The 17,558-nt window shown below is 40.8% G+C and overlaps 1 long non-coding RNA gene across 2 annotated transcripts in view; it reads right to left on the bottom strand.

Annotated features, from left to right (window-relative positions):
• Positions 1-17,209, bottom strand: part of LOC134735749 (uncharacterized) — a 330,220-nt gene extending 313,011 nt beyond the window's left edge. For both annotated transcript variants that reach the window (XR_010119173.1, XR_010119172.1), the window contains exons 1-2: positions 17,124-17,209; positions 15,183-15,268 (exon numbers count right to left, since the gene is read on the bottom strand). This is a non-coding gene — a long non-coding RNA (uncharacterized lncRNA). The remainder of the gene's footprint in view (positions 1-15,182; positions 15,269-17,123) is intronic.
• Between the last annotated feature and the right edge of the window lie 349 nt (positions 17,210-17,558).

Raw genomic sequence — 17,558 nt, 5'->3', positions numbered from 1 at the left:
TGTACACTGCAACTCCCATACAGTATTGATCCTTTTTATGCTCTCGCTTTGTCTGCAACCTGTACCTGCTATACTCTATTGGGCTCATATCTTAGATCCGCCTTTCTTTTGCCCTGTCACCTGGGCAGACACCCCCTTCCCAGCCTCTAATAATGTAACTACTTGGCTAGGAGGGATAGATTTACCCCCAGTAGGGTTCCTCATTAATGGTACACATTGGACTAAGGTGCCAGGTAACACTACATGTCACTCCACTATGCTCCCACTGTGTGTAAGTTATAAAAGTTCTAACCCTTACTGTGTACCTGCCCAAACACAATTATGGCTACATCATAGCAAAGGAAATGCCTTAACAGTCTTAGTTGTAGGTACCCTCAAACCAGGCAACGCAATCAATGCCACTTTCCCAAACATTTCTCCCTGTGCTAAAAAACAGCCAAGAAAGTAGTGGATTCCACTTTAGCTGGGAGGTCTGTCACGGGGAACAGGCCCATAGCCTCCAGTTAGACAACTATAACATCTTTAACTGGAGCCCCTACAGCCATTTGCCGGGCGATTGTACTGATGTCCGCGTCTATCATGGCATCAATGACAGTTTCGTAGCCACGTTCTGTTCTCCTATTATTTGGGCCAATAGGGAGACGAGACATCCCAGACCCCAAGTAGAGTCCACGCTACCTCAAGAAGCTTTATGGTACCTGGGACGTCTTAGCACCCCTCTTAACACCTGGCATGAGACATATCATAATTCCAATCACAGTTATACTAATGACCTTTTTTCATAATCAAACTGATCAGTGCCTGATTTGCACTACCCATCTGTATGTTTTCCTTATGAGAACCAATATTTCTATTACACCCGAAAACTCCACGTTTGTGACCTGAGTGCAGGGACAGGTTTGGTTTGCTTCTTGTGCCTCTAATTATAATATATCTAATTTAAATATTACTAGTGTCATGGTGTTGAGGAGACAATCTGAGGCTTTCCTACCAGTCAATTTAACAAGCAATTGGCAAGGTTCCTCTGCCCTTGCCATCTTGGAACACGCCCTGTCCCAGATGAGACACAAAAGATTTATAGTTATACTTTTAGCCTTTATAGTCTCAGCCACAGTCATCCTAGCAACTGCTAGTGTTGCTGTAGCATCTATTACTGAATCAGTACAAACAGCTACTTTTGTAGATAATTTGGCCAAAAATGTGTCTAATGAACTTCTCTTACAGCAGGATATAGATCAAAAGATTCTTACATGTCGGCAAGCCCTCAAGGCTGCCTTGGAATATGTGGGGGAGCAACAAGATGCACTGGTATTCTGACAGCAATTAAACTGCAACTGGGAACAACAACATTTCTGTGTCACTTCTCTACCATGAAATCAATCAATACCTAGTTCAGATGAGGTGAAACAACACCTCTGGGGAACCTTTCATGACAATTTAACAGCAGACGTAAAGCAACTTAAAACTAAAATTCTAAAATCCCTAAACGCCATAGATCTACATGCCCAACAAACAGCCATATGGAAGGGTGTACGAGATCATCTCTCCTGGATAGACCCCCACTCCTGGGGGGAGTCACTCCTTGATTGGAAAAGACTGTTGCTAATTATACTCATGTTTGTCTTATGTTATTTACTAATTCTAGGATGCAAAGCTGGAGTATGAGTTATAACCGCTGTGCCTAACAAACCTGTTGCTGCACACATCTGTATTCTTCAATCAACAAAACCTGATGCTAAAAACAGAAAAGGGGGAGATGGAGGAAATCGGTCAAGGTGGTGGGAAAAATTGTAGAAAGATGCAAACCTTCTTGGAAGGCCAGGAGGTTTTACAAAAGCTTTAGAAAAGGATTTGGCTGAAGGCAGCCTGATTCTCTTACCCAGTGCCTGAAAGCTTAGTTTAGATAACAAGGGGGTGTAAAGAAACTCATCTACATAAGTTAGTCTACTTAGGCCTCTGAACCTGGCCTTTGATCATCCTCATGCAGGACTACTCTCTTCAGGGGTGGGGGTAGCAACCATGTTAATTACCCACCAGTGTGTTGACTCAAGGCCTTTGTCATTAAATCTGTACCGAATAAATGCCCACAGCGCTGGCTTGTCAGCCCCACAGCTGCTACAACTCTTTCTGTGAGTGGTCCAGTCCCCTAGCCAGCTCTTTCACTGGAAACCTGTGTCTGAGTGCATTTATTCATCTGTCGCTCAGTCATGGTCTGCAAGTCGGGCCCGGCAGCTACATACATTCATTGAACTGTGCAAGTATTATTTGTGCACTTTTAGGTATGTATGTTTTCCCTCAATAATATTTACACTTTTCAAATGTCAATGAACAATCACCTCTCCTAGGATGCTACTTCTGTGATATCTTTTTCTATCTCAGGTGACCCTCCTGTCTGTAGCCTCCTTGTACCTAAACTATTGGAGTTATTTAAAAGCAAGAGACAATATTTTTTTTTCCTTAATTTATCACCAGCAACTAGAAAAGTTCTGCCTATTAATTTAGGCTCAATAAGTCTATGCTTAATTGAAGACAGAATTAATAATTGAATGACAGATATGTAAGATCTGCATAATCAAATATGAGTACCAAGAAGAATAAGACAATTAAAAATTTCTGACAACTACGATCTTAAAGGAGATAAGAAGATTCCTTAATTTAAATAGAAATTTCTAGTTAGGACGTGGATACTGATCATCATTATTTCATATCCCACACATTTTAAATTATTAATATTGAAATAAAATTATGGAGGCTACTTGCCTGGAATTTATCTTATTCTTGAATTTTCATTAAAAAGAGCTACTAGTCCTGGAAATGTGGTCAAACCATAATTAGTAATTTATAAATAGAAACTTTCTGATAATAGTAAATTGGGATTTATTTATTCTCTGAATACTTATGGAGCTGCTTTTATTTGAAAGCGTTTTCTATATTCTGAAGATAAAAATGTAAAGAAAGTGAGTTCCTTTCCTCAAGGAACTTACTGGTGGGAAGATAGAAATGCATATGTAGGCCGGGCGTGGTGGCTCACGCTTGTAATCCCAGCACTTTGGGAGGCCGAGGCAGGCAGATCACGAGGTCAGGAGATCGAAACCACGGTGAAACCCCGTCTCTACTAAAAATACAAAAAAATTAGCTGGGCGTGGTGGCGGGCGCCTGTAGTCCCAGCTACTTGGAGAGGCTGAGGCAGGAGAATGGCGTGAACCCGGGAGGCAGAGCTTGCAGTCAGCCGAGATTGCGCCACTGCACTCCAGCCTGGGTGACAGAGCGAGACTCCATCTCAAAAAAAAAAGAAATGCGTATGTAATAAATTTCATGCTAAGATTTACGCAGAATGCTGGGGAATGTTTTAGAAGTCATACCTCAGATAAGAAAAAGCCCAGCCCTCAAACTTCTCTAGGGCTGGATAAGCTCATGCCTTCAAAACAAGTGCTCTCTTTATGTCAGAGATTTGTCTTCATGTGAGTTGTGATGTTCTATCCTCCAAGGTCATCAGACCAGGGAGCTGGTGGGAAAAGTAGATTTTGGATCTGAGGATACAGGATAGTTAGAGCTATTTGAGAGTTGTGAGTGTCTCTTATTTCCTATGAAGTTGAAGGCAGAGATAGAGTCCATCACTTACAGATTTTTTTTTATGTTGCAGATATTCAATCCATACTTGTTTATTTGTGAAATCAGGGATGTGGTTGTAATCTCTGGTTTCATCTGTGATATGTAAAGATCCTATTAGTCATCTCTCACATCTTTAAAACAAGAAAAAGCTGGACAAATAGAAAATCAACTACTTTTTCTCAGGCCCATTGGAGAACCACTACCCTGAAATAAAGGAGAGAGAGACAGATCCAGAGAGACATCTGAGATCTGTGTACCTGAAGCAGAAGCAGCTGGAGCATAAATTGGTAGAAATACTTAAATGGTAACTTTGATAAATTGCTAAGTTATTTGATAAAATGTTAAGTTAGACTGGGCGCTGTAGTTTTGTCGTTGGTCTATATTTGCATGAGCTTTATCTTCAGGAAGATATGTGAAAGATCCCCTTGTGACTCTGGCAAGTAAGGGGAAAAGTAACCATTGTGAAATACACCCAGAGTCTTCTCCATAACAAAAGCCTATTATCCAGAAAAAAAGGATTTTGCTGGAATGTTATCCCATGTGGGGGAAAAATTTCTTATACTCCAGTCCCCTCCAACCTTCTTGTCTCAGCTAATGAACAAAGAAACAAAAAAGAAAATAAATCAAAACCAAGTCAATAGGTCAGTAATTTAAAGAAAAAGATTAAAAACACTGGAAAATGCTGCAGCTAGGCAAGGTAGTAAGAGGCAGAGGAATACAAACATTTGTGAAGGTCACAGCCCTGAGACACAGGCTCATGAAAAGTTAGAGATTTAGCCCCAAGATTATAGAATACACCCCCTTCTCCATGACTTAACAATACACCAACAGGACTTCAGTATAATAAAATGGATCACAACTGAAAGAGCTGTAAGGAGCACTTAGGGAAGCTCAAAATAAAGACAGGTGACCAAAAAATGACACTGGGGGAACTTGAAGACTCTGGCACCTATAGCTACAGCAACACTAAACACAGCATAACTCGTAACCAGATTAACATAAATTCTTATACTAAAAGCTTATTTATTTAGTTCCTATGACTTGATAAAACATATCCAGCTTTTGGCCGGGTACGGTGGCTCACACCTGTAATCACAGCACTTTGGGAGGCCAACGCGGGCAGATCACCTGAGGTCAGGACTTTGAGACCAGTCTGGCCAACATAGTGAAACCCTGTCTCTACTAAAAACACAAAAATTAGCTAGGCATGGTGGTGGGCACCTGTAATTCCAGCTACTCAGGAGGTGGAGGTACAAGAATCACTTGAACCTGGGAGGCAGAGGCTGCTGTCAGCCAAGATTGCGCCACTGCACTCCAGCCTGGGTGACACAGTGAGACTCCATCTCAAAATAAATAAATAAATAAATAAATAAATAAATAAATAAAATAAAATATATCCAGCTTTTGATGTGAAATTATAAGACATGCCAAAAGGTGGGAAAAAAAAACAAACAGAATCTGAAGAGACAAAGTAATCATCATCACTCAGATAGGACACAGATTTTTGAAATTAGACTGAGAATTTTAAAATAATTATGATATGTTAAAGGCTTTGGTGGAAAAAGTGGTCAAAAAGAAAGAACAGATGGGTAATGTAGGCAGATACTCAAAGAATCAAAAGGAAACAGTCACAAAACACTGTGACTGAAAGGAAGAATGCCTCTAATGGGCTTATCAGTAGACTCAATACAGGTGAGAAAAGAGTCAACGAGGTTGGTGATAAGTAACATCCAAGATCTTTGGGACTATTTCAAAAGCTGCAACATACACATAATTGCAATAACAGAAGAAGGAGAAGAGAAAAAGAAAGGAGCAGAATAAAAATTTGAAATAACAATGGTAGCTGGGCATGGTGGCTCATGCCTGTAATCCCAGCACTTTGGGAGGCCAAGGTGGGTGGATCACTTGAGGTCAGGAGTTCGAGACCAGCCTGGCCAACATGACAAAACCCCATCTCTGCTAAATATACAAAAATTAGTCAGGCATGGTGGCACATGCCTGTAATTCCAGCTACTTGGGAGGCTGAGGCACAAGAAGAGCTTGAATCTAGGAGGTAGAGGTTGCAGTGAGTCAAAATCATGACACTGCACTCCAGCCTGGGTGACAGGGCAAGAGTTGGTTTCAAAAAAAAAGAGAAAAGAAATATTGGCCAAGGATTTTCCAAAGTTAATGACTATCTCCAAACCACAGATTCAGCAAGCCTACAAAACAAAAAACGGGTAAATACTAAACAACAGCAAAAAATCTATACATCATGTTCTAAGTGAAAAATAACAACAAAATCACATGCAAAAAAAAAAAAAAAAGATAAGCCATAGGAAAAGAAAATCACAGACTAAAGGGGAAAAAGGATAGGAATTACAGCTGACTTCTTGTCAGAAACTACACAAGCAAGAAAAGGTTGGAGTGAAGCGACACAGAAGACGGGTGATTTCTGCATTTCTGCTTGAGGTACCGGTTTCATCTTACTAGGGAGTGCCTAACAGTGGGTTCAGGACAGTCGGTGAAGCGCACTGTGCGCGAGCCGAAGCAGGGCGAGGCATTGCCTCACTCGGGAAGCGCAAGGGGTCAGGGAGTTCCCTTTCCTAGTCAAAGAAAGGGGAAACAGACGGCACCTGGAATATCGGGTCAGTCCCGTCCTAATACTGCGCTTTTCCAACGGGCCTGGAAAACGGCACACTGGGAGATTGTGTCCCGCACCTGGTTCGGAGGGTCCTATGCCCACAGAGTCTTGCTGATTGCTAGCACAGCAGTCTGAGATCAAGCTGCAAGGTGGCAACGAGGCTGGGGGAGGGGCGCCCGCCATTGCCCAGGCTTGCTTAGGTAAACAAAGCAGCCAGGAAGCTCGAACTGGGTGGAGCCCACCACAGCTCAAGGAGGCCTGCCTGCCTCTGTAGGCTCCACCTCTGGGGGCAGGGCACAGACAACCAAAAACTCAGCGAGAACCTCCACAGCCTTAAATGTCCCTGTCTGACTGACAGCTTTGAAGAGAGTAGTGGTTCTCCCAGCACGCAGCTGGAGATCTGAGAATGGACAGACTGCCTCCTAAAGTGGGTCCCTCACCCCTGAGCAGCCTAACTGGGAGGCACCCCCCCAGTAGGGACAGACTGACACCTCATTCAACCGGGTACTCCTCTGAGACAAAACTTTCAGAGGAACTATCAGACACCTGAATTTGTGGTCTCACGAAAATCTGCTGTTCTGCAGCCACCGGTGCTGACACCCAGCCAAACAGGGTCTGGAGTGGACCTCTAGTAAACTCCAACAGACCTGCAGCTGAGGGTCTTGTCTGGTAGAAGGAAAATTAACAAACAGAAAGGACATCCACACCAAAAACCCATCTGTACATCATCATCATCGAAGACAAAAAGTAGACAAAACCACAAAGATGGGGAAAAAACAGACCAAAAAAACTGGAAACTCTAAAAAACAGAGCACCTCTCCTCCTCCAAAGGAATGCAGTTCCTCACCAGCAACGGAACAAAGCTGGATGGAGGATGACTTTGATGAGTTGAGAGAAGAAGGCTTCAGACAATCAAACTACTCTGAGCTACGAGAGGAAATTCAAAACAATAGCAAAGAAGTTAAAAACTTTGAAAAAAAATTAGAAGAATGGATAACTAGAATAACCAATGGAGAGAAGGGCTTAAAGGAGATGATGGAGCTGAAAGCCAAGTTTCGAGAACTACGCGAAGAATGCAGAAGCCTCAGTAGCAGATGCGATCAACTGGAAGAAAGGGTATCGCTGATAGAAGATGAAATGAATGAAATGAAGAGAGAAGGGAAGTTTAGAGAAAAAAGAATAAAAAGAAATGAACAAAGCCTCCAAGAAATTTGGGACTATGTGAAAAGACCAAACCTACGTCTGATTGGTGTACCTGAAGATGATGGGGAGAATGGAACCAAGTTGGAAAACACTCTGCAAGATATTATCCAGGAGAACTTCCCCAATCTAGCAAGGCAGGCCAGCATTCAGATTCAGGAAATACAGAGAACGCCACAAAGATACTCCTCGAGAAGGGCAACTCCAAGACACATAATTGTCAGATTCACCAAAGTGGAAATGAAGGAAAAAATGTTAAGGGCAGCCAGAGAGAAAGGTCGGGTTACCCACAAAGGGAAGCCCATCAGACTAACAGCTGATCTCTCAGCAGAAACTCTACAAGCCAGAAGAGAGTGGGGGCCGATATTCAACATTCTTAAAGAAAAGAATTTTCAACCCAGAATTTCCTATCCCGCCAAACTAAGCTTCATAAGTGAAGGAGAAATAAAATACTTTACAGACAAGCAAACGCTGAGTGATTTTGTCACCACCAGGCCTGCCCTAAAAGAGCTCCTGAAGGAAGCACTAAACATGGAAAGGAACAACCGGTACCAGCCCCTGCAAAAATATGCCAAATTGTAAAGACCATCAAGGCTAGGAAGAAACTATAGCAACTAACGAGCAAAATAACCAACTAACATCATAATGACAGGATCAGATTCACACATAACAATATTCACGTTAAATGTAAATGGGCTAAATGCTCCAATCAAAAGACACAGACTGGCAAACTGGATAAGGAGTCAGGACCCATCAGTGTGCTGTATTCAGGAAACCCATCTCACGTGCAGAGACACACATAGACTCAAAATAAAGGGATGGAGGAAGATCTATCAAGCAACTGGAAAACAAAAAAAGGCAGGGGTTGCAATCCTAGTCTCTGATAAAATAGACTTTAAACCAACAAAGATCAAAAGAGACAAAGAAGGCCATTACATAATGGTAAAGGGATCAATTCAACAAGAAGAGCTAACTATCCTAAATATATATGCACCCAACACAGGAGCACCCAGATTCATAAAGCAAGTCCTCAGTGACCTACAAAGGGACTTAAACTCCCACACAATAATAATGGGAGATTTTAACACCCCACTGTCAGCATTAGACAGATCAACGAGACAGAAAGTTAACAAGGATATCCAGGAATTGAACTCAGCTCTACATAAAGTGGACCTAATAGACATCTACAGAACTCTCCACCCCAAATCAACAGAATATACATTTTTTTCAGCACCACACCACACCTATTCCAAAATTGACCACATAGTTGGAAGTAAAGCTCTTCTCAGCAAATGTAAAAGAACAGAGATTATAACAAACTGTCTCTCAGACCACAGTGCAATCAAACTAGAACTCAGGATTAAGAAACTCACTCAAAACCGCTCAACTACATGGAAACTGAACAACCTGCTCCTGAATGACTATTGGGTACATAATGAAATGAAGGCAGAAATAAAGATGTTCTTTGAAACCAACGAGAACAAAGACACAACATACCAGAATCTCTGGGACACGTTCAAAGCAGTGTGTAGAGGGAAATTTATAGCACTAAATGCCCACAAGAGAAAGCAGGAAAGATCCAAAATTGACACCCTAACATCACAATTAAAAGAACTAGAAAAGCAAGAGCAAACACATTCAAAAGCTAGCAGAAGGCTAGAAATAACTAAAATCAGAGCAGAACTGAAGGAAATAGAGACACAAAAAACCCTTCAAAAAATCAATGATTCCAGGAGCTGGTTTTTTGAAAAGATCAACAAAATTGATGGACCGCTAGCAAGACTAATAAAGAAGAAAAGAGAGAAGAATCAAATAGATGCAATAAAAAACGAAAAAGGGGATATCACCACCGATCCCACAGAAATACAAACTACCATCAGAGAATACTACAAACACCTCTATGCAAATAAACTAGAAAATCTAGAAGAAATGGATAAATTCCTCGACAAATACACCCTCCCAAGACTAAACCAGGAAGAAGTTGAATCTCTGAATAGACCAATAACAGGTTCTGAAATTGTGGCAATAATCAATAGCTTACCAACCAAAAAGAGTCCAGGACCTGATGGATTCACAGCTGAATTCTACCAGAGGTACAAGGAGGAACTGGTACCATTCCTTCTGAAACTATTCCAATCGATAGAAAAAGAGGGAATCCTCCCTAACGCATTTTACGAAGCCAGCATCGTCCTGATACCAAAACCTGGCAGAGACATAACCAAAAAAGAGAATTTCAGACCAATATCCTTGATGAACATTGATGCAAAAATCCTCAATAAAATACTGGCAAACCGAATCCAGCAGCACATCAAAAAGCTTATCCACCATGATCAAGTGGGCTTCATCCCTGGGATGCAAGGCGGGTTCAACATACGCAAATCAATAAATGTAATCCAGCATATAAACAGAACCAAAGACAAAAACCACATGATTATCTCAATAGATGCAGAAAAGGCCTTTGACAAAATTCAACAACCCTTCATGCTAAAAACTCTCAATAAATTAGGTATTGATGGGACGTATCTCAAAATAATAAGAGCTATCTACAACAAACCCACAGCCAATATCATACTGAATGGGCAAAAACTGGAAGCATTCCCTCTGAAAACTGGCACAAGACAGGGATGCCCTCTCTCACCGCTCCTATTCAACATAGTGCTGGAAGTTCTGGCCAGAGCAATCAGGCAGGAGAAGGAAATAAAGGGTATTCAATTAGGAAAAGAGGAAGTCAAATTGTCCCTGTTTGCAGATGACATGATTGTATATCTAGAAAACCCCATTGTCTCAGCCCAAAATCTCCTTAAGCTGATTAGCAACTTCAGCAAAGTCTCAGGATACAAAATTAATGTACAAAAATCACAAGCATTCTTGTACACCAATAACAGACAAACAGAGAGCCAAATCATGAGTGAACTCCCATTCACAATTGCTTCAAAGAGAATAAAATACCTAGGAATCCAACTTACAAGGGATGTGAAGGACCTCTTCAAGGAGAACTACAAACCACTGCTCAATGAAATAAAAGAGGATACAAACAAATGGAAGAACATTCCATGCTCATGGGTTGGAAGAATCAATATCGTGAAAATGGCCATACTGCCCAAGGTAATTTATAGATTCAATGCCATCCCCATCAAGCTACCAATGACTTTCTTCACAGAATTGGAAAAAAACTACTTTAAAGTTCATATGGAACCAAAAAAGAGCCCGCATCGCCAAGTCAATCCTAAGCCAAAAGAACAAAGCTGGAGGCATCACACTACCTGACTTTAAACTATACTACAAGGCTACAGTAACCAAAACAGCATGGTACTGGTACCACAACAGAGACATAGATCAATGGAACAGAACAGAGCCCTCAGAAATGATGCCGCATAGCTACAACTATCTGATCTTTGACAAACCTGACAAAAACAAGAAATGGGGAAAGGATTCCCTATTTAATAAATGGTGCTGGGAAAACTGGCTAGCCATATGTAGAAAGCTGCAACTGGATCCCTTCCTTACACCTTATACAAAAATTAATTCAAGATGGATTAAAGACTTATATGTTAGACCTAAAACCATTAAAATCCTACAAGAAAACCTAGGCAATACCATTCAGGACATAGGCGTGGGCAAGGACTTCATGTCTAAAACACCAAAAGCAATGGCAACAAAAGCCAAAATCGACAAATGGGATCTCATTAAACTAAAGAGCTTCTGCACAGCAAAAGAAACTATCATCAGAGTGAACAGGCAACCTACACAATGGGAGAAAATTTTTGCAACCTACTCATCTGACAAAGGGCTAATATCCAGAATCTACAATGAACTCAAACAAATTTACAAGAAAAAAACAAACAACCCCATCAAAAAGTGGGCAGAGGACATGAACAGACACTTCTCAAAAGAAGACATTTATGCAGCCAAAAAACACATGAAGAAATGCTCCTCATCACTGGCCATCAGAGAAATGCAAATCAAAACCACAGTGAGATACCATCTCACACCAGTTAGAATGGCCATCATTAAAAAATCAGGAAACAACAGGTGCTGGAGAGGATGTGGACAAATAGGAACACTTTTACACTGTTGGTGGGACTGTAAACTAGTTCAACCATTGTGGAAGTCAGTGTGGCGATTCCTCAGGGATCTAGAACTAGAAATACCATTTGACCCAGCCATCCCATTACTGGGTATATACCCAAAGGACTATAAATCATGCTGCTATAAAGACACATGCACACGTATGTTTATTGCGGCACTATTCACAATAGCAAAGACTTGGAACCAACCCAAATGTCCAACAACGATAGACTGGATTAAGAAAATGTGGCACATATACACCATGGAATACTATGCAGCCATAAAAAATGATGAGTTCGTGTCCTTTGTAGGGACATGGATGAAACTGGAAACCATCATTCTCAATAAGCTATCGCAAGGACAAAAAACCAAACACCGCATGTTCTCACTCATAGGTGGGAATTGAACAATGAGAACTCATGGACACAGGAAGGGGAACATCACGCTCCGGGGACTGTTGTAGGGTGGGGGGAGGGGGGAGGGACAGCATTAGGAGATACACCTAATGCTAAATGACGAGTTAATGGGTGCAGGAAATCAACATGGCACATGGATACATATGTAACAAACCTGCACATTGTGCACATGTACCCTAAAACCCTAAAGTATAATAAAAAAAAAAAAAAAAAAAAGAAAAGGTTGGAGTGAAATCATTAAAGTGTTGAAAGATATGTTCATGTGACAGTGGAGTTGTACATTTAATATTAACAATAATAACCCAAAAAACTAATTAAAAATTCAGAAAGCTTTCCCCAGCCTCAGAAAATCCTAACTAGGGGCCTCTCACGTAGGTCCTGGAGAGGTGCATCTCAAAAGGTAACTCAAGATGATTCTGACCAAAGTGGTTCATAAATCGCATTTTAAGAAACACAAACCATGTTACAAAGCAGGCTCCAAGATAGGATGAGACATGCAAGGACCTTATTAGGGAAAAGCCAGAGAGAGAAAATGAAGAGGAAGCCATGGAAGTTTGAGAGAGACATCAGACCACCATGCACGCCTCACCCCAGGTGAAGGAGAAAGAAAAAAAAGGTTGGGTACGAGTGTCCTAGAATGCCATGTATTCTAAAGAAAATCCAATCAGGCTGTTGGGGAGTTGCTGGGACCAAGTAGACTGTCATAGGAGTCTCCTGTCTCCTGGGAACAGGCCAACATCAGTGTGCTAGTTGCATGCTGTCTGTAGCCTGAGGCAGCCCAGGGAAAGTGTGGCCTCAGTGCAAATGCTGTGATGGAATTCAGCACATAACAGCTGTAGGTGGTGGTCTATAAGGTGAATTTTCATGGCTGTCACAGTACCAAACGGAAATTATTATTTTATGTTAAATTTTTATAATTCAATAACATCCTCAAGAAGTAATTAAATCTCAGGCATGTTATATAGTTTTCCAGTGATCATATAAATAGTACGTGGAGGATTAAAACTTAGATTTTCTTACTCAGGCCAAGATTTATTATTTTCAATACTAGTACTATTTTTACTGCACAGAGAAAATCAAATTAAAGTAAAGCATTTAGCAAAATTTTAATATGGCTGGTCTATGGGTGAGGAAGGAAACATAATTGTCAGAATCACTTAATTCTTTTCAATTACTGAGTCATTTCCAAAGTAAACCAGGAAATTAATTTTAAAGAAAAATATCTGCTAACTTTTAGTGATAGTTTCTTGGCACCAAATCTACTCTTCTATACTCTGTTTTGTGATAATGAGAATTATGAAAACCACTTTTCCATTTGGGCATCTGGATTCCTGTTAGACTTTTTCAGTAGGAGGCACTAGGGTTGTCTATACTGCTGGAGGAAGGAGAAGAGGCTTGCTGTGTCATGTCTGTTTCCTGCAGACTCTATGCTTCTTCTTTCCTGTATCCCGTTTCTGTGAGTGTCAGCCCAGCTATGATTCTGCCCTTCAATAGTAAAGCAGTTCCTGACTGTAACAGCAGCTGAATCAAGACTGCACATTTTATTATACTTGTAGACCGACCCTCCCTCTCCAGCAGTACGGCCAGCCAGTGCCTCCTTCTCAGGAGTGTTGAAAAGGCTGGGTCCCAGTCCTAGGAGCTCCTCCTCTGAGCTCAGAGACACCAGCACAAGATAAACAGCTCCTCCTCCTCAGAAGGCTGAGTTTCTACTCCACAGGGCTTCTCCTCTAAGCTACCATGTTGTTATAATTCCAGACTTTTCCTTTCTTTTTGTAGCCCTAGAAATGGAGGCGTTGTCCTGCAATACTATCTCCGTTACACCTTAGTATTCTTTTCTGGTCTTTTGAGTTCTGTATTAAACCACTTTATACTCAGTGAACAATTCTTGCATTGAGTAATTTCTGTTTAAGTAATAGGTATATTTTCTGTCCCTTGATTGGACCCTGAGTGATAGGAAGGAAGAAATGAAAGAACAGATAATCCAATGCATATGATATATAATCTATTATTAGATTATATCTGGGTTAGAATTATAAGCAAGATATGTTCCAAGCACAAATAGGCATTAGTTGAAGTCTAAGAAATAGATTCACAATGATTCAGAAAAAGTTTTCTGAATATGTAGGCACAGTAAGTCTGATGTAAAAAATTTACTTGGAAATGAATAAGCTTTGTTGACTGCTAATTTCCCACTTCTCAGGGCTGTTTTCTTTCTCTCTCTCTCTCTCTGAATTTAAAGTAATAGTCCTCCAGATAATTTGTACCACTGATTCTCAATGACTCTGGGAGAAGTGTAATAGAAAGTGGGTTTAAATCATTATTGCAAAACACGTATAGAGTTGAAATTTATTGTCCAAATTGTATTAGTCTGTTTTCACACTGCTATAATGAACTACCTGAGACTAGGTAATTCATAAAGAAAAGAGGTTTAATTGACACACCGTTCTACATGGCTAGGGAGGCCTCAGGAAACTTACAATCATGGCGGAAGGCAAAGAGAAGAAAAGCATGTCTTACATAGCAGCAGGGGGTGGTGGGGGAACTTCCACACACTTTTAAACCATCAGATCTCAGGAGAACTCACTCACTAACACGAGCACAGCAAGGGGAAACCACCTACATGATCCAATCACCTCCCACCAGGTCCCTCCCTTGACACATGAGGATTACAATTCAAGATGAGATTTGGGTGGAACACAAAGCCAAATCACATCAAAATTTTCTCCATATATGGAATCAGATCTGGTAGAAACCTGGCTACCCCCTACATTACTATTTTGTTACAATGGCATCAGTAGACACAGAGGAGTGTTCTCATAAACAGGCTTATGAATTTGTGCTGTTTATTATGAAATGTGGCATAGGATAGTTTTTATTATAGTAGTTGGATTAGTCACGATAGGCTAGCTTTGCAGCAGTAACAGGCATAAAAGTTTATTTTTCACTCACATAGTATTTATTGTGGGGTCAGTGGCTCTGTAAGGAATTTATTTTCAGTGACTCAGAGATCTAAGTTATTTTCCCTCCTGTGATTTCATGATCCCTTTCTCCATGACGGCAAAAGAGAAAGCGAGAGAGTTTCAATGTAGTTCTTTAGTGGTTCAGCCCATCAGAGAGACACATCACTTCCAACCACAGCCATCCGTCAGATAATGTATTCACACCATCCAGTCTAACTTAAAGGTAGTGGAAAAAGTGGAGGGAACACATTGATATTCAATGACCAGTAAACGCCTCTGCTACATTAGTCATCATTGACTCACCACAAGATGCGTGATTCTGCCGTAGTGATGAATTTCAGGATCTGTAGCAATCTTAGGGCACATACTTCTTAAATGTCAAAGGTCTCCTGAAAAGAGAGGAGGGATTTTTGTCATGAGTAGGAGAGTTGTTGAAAAAGAAGGGCCTTTCTCACCAAACCCATTTTATTTTCTATTTGGACAATCTTACAATGACAGATATTTTTCCACACCTAAATTACTAGCACTCTAGCAGATGTTGCCAAAAAGGTTTAATTTAAAGCTGTAAAATACAACTATAGCATTGCATTAGATGTGACAAAACGCATCTGGGTGATGCAATGAAACTTTCACAATGATCTTAATGAGAGCTGAGGTCATACATGAAGCCTGATTTCTCATGTGTGGTGTAATTGTACAAAAGTATTGTTTAAAAAAATCCTAAACGTGGCAGTTTTTCACAGGAGACGATTGTGAGGTTTCAGACATTTTATCAAAACAACAGCCATAAATAAAACACCCCACTTCTTAGCAAGCAGTGTTAGTTGAATGGCTTTCACTAATGTTTGCTTGTTCCCCTTAGAAGGTCATTCTTTTAAATAGTGTTATTGACAATCACACTCATTCTAAAACATGTATGATAAATTTAGGGCAGATTAATTTCAGGAGAAGCACTCTCACAGGTAAGGAGCTAATAGATGGGGAGTATGGTTGACTATAACATACAGTCAAGTGCCTGGCTGTGTATAAAATTAAGCAGTGTTTCTTTTGTGAAGTGCTCACACTTTGAATTGATTTTTGTCATTGGTTGGGTTTCACAAGAGCCCTGTGTTCCAATATTTCTTTTACTTTTCATGAGACATAAGAGCTCTGTGTGCCCACAGCAGACAGCCACTGTTTTCATTTGTAGCAAATTACTGCTGAGATAAAAATGCAATTAATTTCCCTCTGGATCTCTGCTTACTATGCTGTAAGTTAAACTAAATGACAGAGTTGCAAATATTAGAACTGGAAAGAACTTCATGGTTATCTATTTCCCGCTCAGTTTTTTCATTTAACTAATGAGAAAACTGATGAAATGACCTGGCTTGCAGCTTGGCTGGTCACTTAACCTACACTTACTATCCTAATTGTAAGAACTCTTTTCTTGCATAATTCTCAGAATTGCTGTAAGCATCAAATTAAATACTGTATGCAATTTTTTGAAAACAGTAAAACTCAATAATAATAACAGTAATGATTATAAAGATAGCATTTATTGAGCAGCTAGTATGAACCAGGCAATATGATTTACATACATGACCTCACAAATCATTACAACCCTATCAGGAAGGTCCACTTATTGTTTCAGTTAAAAAATAAACAGTTGGGAGGCCGAGGTGGGTGGATCACGAGGCCAGGAGATCGAGACCATGGTGAAACCCCGTCTCTACTAAAAATGCAAAAAATTAGCCGGGCGCGGTGGCGGGCGCCTGTAGTCCCAGCTACTCCGAAGGCTGAGGCAGGAGAATGGCGTGAACCCGGGAGGCGGAGCTTGCAGTGGGCCGAGATCGCGCCACTGCACTCCAGCCTGAGCGACACAGCGAGACTCCGTCTCAAAAAATAAAAAAAAATAAATAAAAAACAATAAAATAAAATAAACAGGCCCGGAGATTTCTCCTAGGGGCATAAGCTAGCGCCAGTAGGGAGCTGGGAGTTAGCGTAGGGATTTCAACACTACACGGAAGGCTTCACAGCCCGTTTTGAAACGGAGCCCATACTGGACCACAATGTTCTTACTCACAGTACAAGGTTTTCCCAGTTATAAATTTGTTTCATAGAGTTTTTTGGAAGCCGAAAAACACTGAAACCGCCTATTCCTTTCTAGGCTTAACTTTGATGCATTTACACCTTTCGTGTTGAGGTTTTAACGAGGAATGGAAAATAAGAAGCTTTCTGACAGTACCATACATATTTTCAGCTCACCCCTTGGTTTCCTATTTGCTTCAGGTTTTGCCAATGGAGCCTCGAAGTGTCCAGTGCTATCATATCCACATAAATCTCTCATCACTCTGTGTTCTGCTTCCTTGTTGCCATAAGCACGAAGCTGTAAACACTTCGTCAGGAATTCGGACAATAACCCAATGATCATAGAGTGGCGTCTGCGCATGTGCTTTTGTGCACATGTGCCCGGCAATGTGAAAATGCTGCCACCTTCTGTTTAGCCCATGTGCTGCTGATGCAACCCAGCGCTTCCCATGTCCTCTAAGCTGATTTGTACTGATCCTGAATTGTACTTCTGCAATATATGACAAGGAAAATGCAAAGCCTGCCAAAAAATCTTGATAGTCCCAGCTTTTGTACTGCAGCACTTGAGAAGACCATTCCTACTGCCGTCCCACTAAAGTGCACTCAATATTT

Source organism: Symphalangus syndactylus, chromosome 23 (genome assembly GCF_028878055.3).
Source record: "Symphalangus syndactylus isolate Jambi chromosome 23, NHGRI_mSymSyn1-v2.1_pri, whole genome shotgun sequence".
Taxonomy (NCBI): Eukaryota; Metazoa; Chordata; class Mammalia; order Primates; family Hylobatidae; genus Symphalangus; species Symphalangus syndactylus.
This window is presented reverse-complemented; position numbering and strand designations above follow the sequence as displayed.